The sequence below is a fragment of the Papaver somniferum genome, chromosome 1 (assembly GCF_003573695.1).
Source record: "Papaver somniferum cultivar HN1 chromosome 1, ASM357369v1, whole genome shotgun sequence".
In the NCBI taxonomy this organism is placed as follows: domain Eukaryota; kingdom Viridiplantae; phylum Streptophyta; class Magnoliopsida; order Ranunculales; family Papaveraceae; genus Papaver; species Papaver somniferum.
Genome location: NC_039358.1, coordinates 237,792,789 through 237,800,502, shown reverse-complemented (window position 1 = coordinate 237,800,502; position 7,714 = coordinate 237,792,789).

Genomic DNA, 7,714 nt, shown 5'->3' with positions numbered 1-7,714 from the left:
TCATCACCAAAGGTCAGTTAGAACTCGGGTTGGCTTCCTACTGTACGATCCTAGTCGTCCCTTCATGTACGAAGCTCTTTCAAAGATTCGTCCTTCCCGTGCTTTAGCTCAATGGAATGGCAACACCTTTCGTCTCTAAAACGAGTGGGAGAGGCGAGGGCGAGGCAAATCCACACCCACTCCTTGGTCGACCTATGATCCTTCTGAGGCGGGCGACTACACCCCTGACAGCTTTGTTGCAAACTATCGGAGTGGAACTTCCACTAATGGTGATCTTGCTGGTTTTGCTGCTAGTCCTCATCGTCATAAGACTCTCCCAGAGGGAGTTAAGAAGTTGTTGTTGGATGAGGATCCAGAGAGAGGAACTTCTAACAAGCACGCCCGTCATACCAGTGATGTTGCTTGGGATCGGGTCCCTCTTGCTATTTATGGTCCTCTTCTGAGTGACCGATTTCCTCCTCCAGCCGAGCCCTATCCATTTTGGGTGGTAAACATCGATCGGGTAAGTTGCTTCGCCTGTTTTACTTTGTCGGCCCGGGTATCTAGATGGGTCATGTTTTGATTTATTGTTGTTTTGCAGCCTCAGTCTCAAAGCAGTCAATTTAAGGCTTCGATTTCTAAGAAGATGGATAGAGGTCCTAACACAGGAGTCGGGAGAGAGGCAGGGAAGGTAACAAATATACTTCTCTACCTACAGTACATGTACTTTCCCCTATTTGTTTCCTTGAATGGAGCTAACGAAGACTCATGTGCAGAAATCGAAAGCTGATAGGGGAGATGTGGAGAATGTTTCGGCGAATGATGGTGAGGATCCCGACGATCTGCTTCCCTTGTCTCATTTTCTGAGGAAGTTTCCTCAGAAATCTTCTAATGTTTCTTCTACCGTTATAGGTGGTAAGCCTAGTAGAAAGGGGAAAGAATCGAAGGGCGATGAATCTTCCCCAGGGGAGGTTATGCCCCAGCAATCTACTGGTAAAAGTGTCACTCTCGCCGATGGTGTTGTGCTTCTTGTTTCTGATGGTGATGATGGTGAAGATCTGTTTGATGAGGAGGACAGTACTGGTGGTGTGGGCGGGAAAGAGGATCCGACGCCGGTAGAAGAGTCTGGTGCTGGTGAAGAAAATGTTGTTCCTAGGGGCGAGTTATTGGAAAACGTTCCTCCTGTTATTTCTGCCCAGAGCTCGGGTGAGACTACCTTCTTTATTATCTCGGGTCCGATGTAAAATTCTCTAGGGGCTCTCAAATATCCCGACTTTGCCTCTCTGTCCAATGATCATATGATCGATGCCGTGTCTTTGTACTCTGCCGGTCTGAAGGGCACTTTTGATCAGATGGTGAGTTGTTTTTCTTTAACCGTATATTTATAACGTGGGATGGTTTTTAACGCGCATAATGTTCTCAGGCTGCCAATAGGGATTTGTTGGATGCTTCTCTTCGGCGGAGGGAGCTAGCAGAAAAGGAGAGTCTTCGTCTCCAATTAAAGCGAGAACAGGAGCGAGCCCGAGAGTTAGAGAAGCGACTGGACGAGACCCAAGGTATTTATTCAAAACTTAAGCATCTATGATTGATTTCATAGTGCCAATATCCTGAATTTAGTATTATCTTGTTAGCAGAGATGTCTAGTGTAGATGCCGATGCAGCTTCTGAATATCGTTTGTTAAAGAGAAAACTGGATATTGAGCTGAGCCATGTTGACAATCTCCGCGAAAGAATTGTGAATAAGGATGATAAGATAGATCGTCAAGAGGCCCAGCTCGAGCAACTTCGAGATGAGCTACTTCGATATCAGAGATTTGAGTATGTGCCGGAAGATATGAAAAATCATCGGATGAATTTTTCTCGAGCCCAAGGGATAACTGCCGATAAAACGTTATTTGCTGAAAACTTGGAAAGTCAGTGTGGTGGGTTGAGACTTCATATTAGGGATTTACATGGTGATCGTAAACGGATACTGAAAGAGAAAGATGTCGCTGAAAGGTCTAACCAAGAATTAAGGGAGAAACTTCGACAATTTGATGAGGTATCCCGAAATTTGGAGTGGGTTCAGGCTTAGTTGTTGGGCCTGCAGTTGGCTCATGATCGGCATAAGGCTAGTTGGAGCGACCACAAAAAACATTGTCCCACCAATGAGTTCAACGAACAGCACTATAACGAGTTAAATGCTAAGATCTCGGCCCTCAAGTGTAGTTTACTTAAGTCCGAGGAAACCGTTAAAGTAATCCCTTGCTTGAAGGTGTTGTTGGCTTTGTTGTGTTATATTTTTTTTCATTTTGATGTTATCATGTTAGTGCCCCTGTTATTAACCGTCTTTTCTTATCTGCAGTTGAACAAGGGAAAGTGAAGTCTTTGGAGGAAGAGATTGTTCGGATTAAGGCGAGGGAAACCCAGCTGCTCGGTGATGAGTGCTAAAAAGTGCATATTTCTATATATTTTTCTTGGCATTTAACTCATCTTTTGTGCATTAATTCTACATTTTATCCCATATTCTGTATTTTCTTTGTTTTCAAGAATAAATATTTTTATTAATTAATTTGGATTTTTAGGTAATAAATAAAGTTTGGATGAATAGCGGAGCGGAAAAGAGCAGAAAAGCGGTGAAAAGCCGGGAGGAATTACGCAAGGAAGCCGCGAGGAATGTTGTGCACAAGACCAAAAGGCTAGAAATGGGCTTAACAAGGAAGAATTATTCTTAAAGAAGATATGGGCTTGGCATACCCAAGGTCCAAAACCCTTACCCAAACCCATTTCCAATATCCATACCCGCCTCCATCTTCAGCCGTCAGATTGGATCATCTCAGCATCCTACGGTCGCTTCATCATAGTGCATCAAAATCTGAAGCTCATGTCAAACACTACAGCACCTAACTTCATATTGAGCCGTCAGTTTCGTTGTACTTCCGCATCCAACGGTCGCTCCTCGCTTCCTTCTATCTCGCCGTCAGATTGATCTATCAATTCCACATCCAACGGCTGAGCTTCTCAAATCATCAAACTCGTTGTACCCGATCAACACCCAAACACCAAATTCCCTATACCTAAACCAAACAACACCTAATCTCTTCTCCATCGACTCCATCTTCTACACTCCGTCTGCAACAGCCTCACCTTCACCACCAAATCCGCCAACTCCACTGCCTCAACCACCACAACCCCCACCAAAAGCCATCATGGCTATCACCTACCGAAAACCATCATTTCCTCTATCTCTCTAGCCATCTATTTCATCAATTTCTCATCTCTCATCTCACTGAAACCCTAGGTGAGAAATTGATAAAATATATGAGTCTATAGAAGCAATTGAAGCATGGAGATGGACCAGGAGAGGCAGAAGAAGAGTGGGTCGACGAGATGGAGCAGTTATCCCATCAAATTTGGTGATATTTCAAAACCCTAACTTTACTGATTTGGGGATTTGGGGAGAAATAGTGTATGAACCCTAATTGGGTTTCTGGGTATAAATAGAGGGGTGTGTGGGTGTTGTAAATATGCCCGGAGTAGCCGGTGCACCAAGTTGTAGAATTTAATTTTAGTTCATGTTCTAAATTAATCTGCTAGGGTTTGGATGAAACCCTTAATCACATGTTAAGATAATTCAAGTTCATATTATTGTTCTTAAAATGCTTCATGGCTTTAGAGATGCTAGTTAGCTACATTGATCAAATGAACCTGTGATAAGCTGTACTGTAAGAAGACAGTTTATGCTAGGGGGGAATTAGTGAAGTTGGTTGATAAGTTATCCATTTGAGATCCCACCATAGAATAAGAACTGTGCTTAATTGAGAAAAGAATGAGAGTTAGCTAATTGAACCAAATTAGCCTGTGATAGGTTGTGCTGTAAGAAGACAGCCTATGCTAGGGGTGAGTTAGGAAGATTAACTGACAAATCATTCTTTGGAGTTTTCTTTGGAAAGGAACAAGAACATAATTTGAATAAATATTGCCTTAGCATAGGATTAAGAAGGTGGATTCAAGACCCTAGTAGTGTTACCACAACTGTTTACTTTGATCTTGTTTGCTTCTTTTATTCAATCCATTTTCCATCACTGCAACTGTTTTACTTTGTTTCTTTGGCTCTTTACTTCACTTCCTTAGGCTCATTTCCTTTGTCTCTTTACTTCACTGCCTGTCACTAGCTCATAACAATCTAGGAAACTTCAACTCACTCACACCTTGTCTCTGTGGATCGACCCTGCTTGCCCTGTTCTATACACTAGACCCTGTGCACTTGCAGGTATAATTTGTAGGTCTTTTAGAAACCTACCAAGTTTTTGGCGCCGCTGCCGGGGACTTGGCTGCCGTGTTTTTGAAGTTTTTCTTGCTGTTCTTTGCATACTCATACCTGCTGTGTAGTTCTGATAAGCATCTTAGTGTACTCATCTTGCATATTGCATCTGTAGCTGTAACTTAGTACCACCTGTAGTTCTGAACCATTGTAGTTCAGCTTCATTCCTGTCACTTTGCTGATTTTTACTTCATTCCTGTACCTATTTGTTTCAGCTGTAAATTGTAGTTCTTTACCGCATCTTAGTTTGTTCACTGCATAGGCAGCTGTGGCTCATCTTGCATTCTCAGATGCATTCTCATACCAGCTGCATTCTTTGCTTGCTTCTCATAATCAGCTGTGTAGCTTGCTATAGATTACCTGCCATTTTGTAGTTGTTAACCTAGCATTTTCATTTTCATTTTCACTGTCCCTGCATTCCATTTTCATCTGTAACTTCTATAACTACATGTTAGTTTTCCGTTTGTAGCTGCACCTACATCATTGTCCTGTCCATTCCTGGCTTGGGTTGTTGCTTTACCCATTTGTTTCAGAGATCTGAACTTCTTATCTGAGCTGCCAGGTGCCTGAGCTTGTGGTGTTGCTGATAAACAAGCCTGCAAACTGCCTGTTGCTGTTGTTGAGCTGGGCTGGTGCTGTTGGAGTAGAAGTTGTGACCCAACTGGGCTTCAACAAGAGCTAAGGATGATCCAAAGCCCAACTGGGCTTTTGCAACCAAACTGAACAGCTGGGCTGTGCTTCAAAGGTAAGCCTAAACCCAAACCCAAATTCTTTGGGCTTGTAATTTTTTTTTTGGGTTTATATTGTTATTCTCTTTTGGGCTTGTAATTTTAATTATCTTTTTGGGCATGTAATAATTATTTTAATTTTAATTTTATTTCTTTCTTTATTTGGGATTGTAATAATTTTAGTTTTATTTTTATTTTATTTTTTATTTTTGTGGGTTTGTAATAATTAGTTTTTTATTTCTTTCTTTATTTGGGCTTGTAATTTAGTTGTTTGTTAGGCTTGTAGTTTCTTAATAGTGGGCTTGCTCTAAACTTAACTTTTTGGATTTTGGACTTGCCTCTTTTGTGAACCAAACTTAACTAAATTTTGGGCTAAAAAAAAAAAAAAAAAAAACTTGTTCCTAATTTCAAAAACCAAAATTGCTCCCAAATTAAACCAAATTTTTATCACGGGCCTTACTTTTTTGTGATTTGTGTGATTATTTCATAAAACAAAGACATGTCTGGATTTTGGTCTGCCTCTGGGAATAAATCTATTAGAGATGCTTACGGGCAAGATTCACCTTATGAGCCTCCCACAGACCATGATGTCAATAGTTATAGGGATTATAATTATGGACCTTTTCAAGGTCATGAGCCTCAATATGCAAACCCGTATAACTATTCACCCATGTATCAACCTAGCCAACCTAATATGCATGTTTGTACCTTTTGTAGTGGTTTAGACCACCCTGATGAATATTGCTATGTTTTGCATGAATTTAGGAAATCTAGGGGATACCATGAAAATACAAATTATGAAATGCCCACAAATTGTGAGGCTGGTAGTCATTGGGACCATAATCAACCTTTCGAAGGTTGTGATCAATATTTTGTAAACCCTAATGACCATGCACACATGTACCATTAACCACAATTTGAACATGAAGAATTTTGTACTCCCATGAATTTAGACTCCACCGTAGAAGTTTTCAGACTCGGTGAGCAAAATTCTGATAGAACTATGTCACGCATTCAGGCGAAGTTAGATCAGATTTTGCTTCAACTACAAAAGGAGGAAATTCATGAGGAAATGCATGTTGTCCCTAATGAAGTGTCCAGTCCCATTCATCTAAATGATATTGAATATGAACCTGATTTAGAGGAACATGAATCGACTAAGGACACCACCACTTTTAATGAGGATCAATATGCATGTTACCATGATGATGATTATGATGATAATGATATGTTAGAAGAACATGTTTTTGCTGAAAATATTGTGGAACCTTTTGGTTCAATAACATATGGCTTCTCAGCCTCAACCTTCATGAATGTTGTTTCTTCTGATACTCAGTGTAATTCATATGATTTTGATATTGACATGGGGCTTATACAATTCTTCTGTGAAGATGAACATGACATAGGAATAGTTGAATCTTCTGTAGACACTAATTTTATTATGCATGAGGACGAATTTGATGTGTCTAATTCCTTGCCTAAGTCACAAAATGTTATTTCTTCCGGTGATGATTTGAGTACTTCGAACAATCATGATACTGATTTAGGTCTTGATGTTTTGTTCGATGAATGTGAGCATGTTTTACATGTTTCTGATTTAGGAAAAGTATGTGTTGGTACTATTGATCGTACCCATGAAAATAATTTAGATGTACCCACTTTCTTACCTAAATCTCAAATCGAGATTATTCCACCCAACCTAGATTTGGTTTGCAACAAAAATTTTAAACCAACTTTTCTGAAAATTCCCAATCTAGGATTGGAACTGTGTGCCTCCCAAGTCCTCTTGGACTATTTTGCTTCAAAATATAACACTTTTAAAGAGCCACAGTTGGAATGCATTTCTTTGCCCATCCCGAAAACAGTCCATTATGAGTTAGACCTTTTGAATCCTGAACCCCTAAAATTAAAAGATTTTGTGCTTAAAAGTAAATCTGTTGAAAAATTTAGGTTTAGGGGTGATTCATTCGGTTTTTCACTCTCGCTCTCATTTCAGTCCAATTTTAGTGTTTTGAAACTGTCTATGTTTCAACACTTTTTCTTTTGGGTTGATCCTCAACTCTTTAGATTGTTAGTGTATGGTGAATTTTTTGTATATAATCCAGTAGATAAAATTTCTTAAAACCCTTTTGTTCCTTGTGTATGTATTTTGCTAATCCAATATGATCTCGGCTGACATATGTTGGATTCTTGCCTTGAATAACGGAGTTCTAATTTTGCCTTCGACGTCAAATCGGGTATTCTCTTTCCTTTTTCTCTACTCAACATGATCCTATTCATATGTTGTATTATAATTTTGTTCATATTTTGAAACATTGAGGACAATGTTTAGTTTAGGTTTGGGGGTGAAAAGTAGATACTTTGATAATATGCCATAATTGAAAACAAGAACTCCTTCTTTTTGAAAAAAATGAAAAATTAAAATAAAAAATAAAAAATTGAAAAAAAAAAAAACATAAAAATGGAGCTCATTTACCTTGAAATGTTGACTCTTGTGCAAATATGTAATTTTTAGGAGATTTAGTCTAGATATTTAGGCACCCTGATTCTAGCACAATTCACATAGTGATAAGAAATTTGCACGCGCACGATCTACCAATACATGTATAGCCTCATCCTTGAGGTGTTCTATCGGAAGTTTTAGTTGCCAATCACTTTAGAATACTGAACGAAACTTGACTAGCTTGTTCTTTGGTTGGTTGGG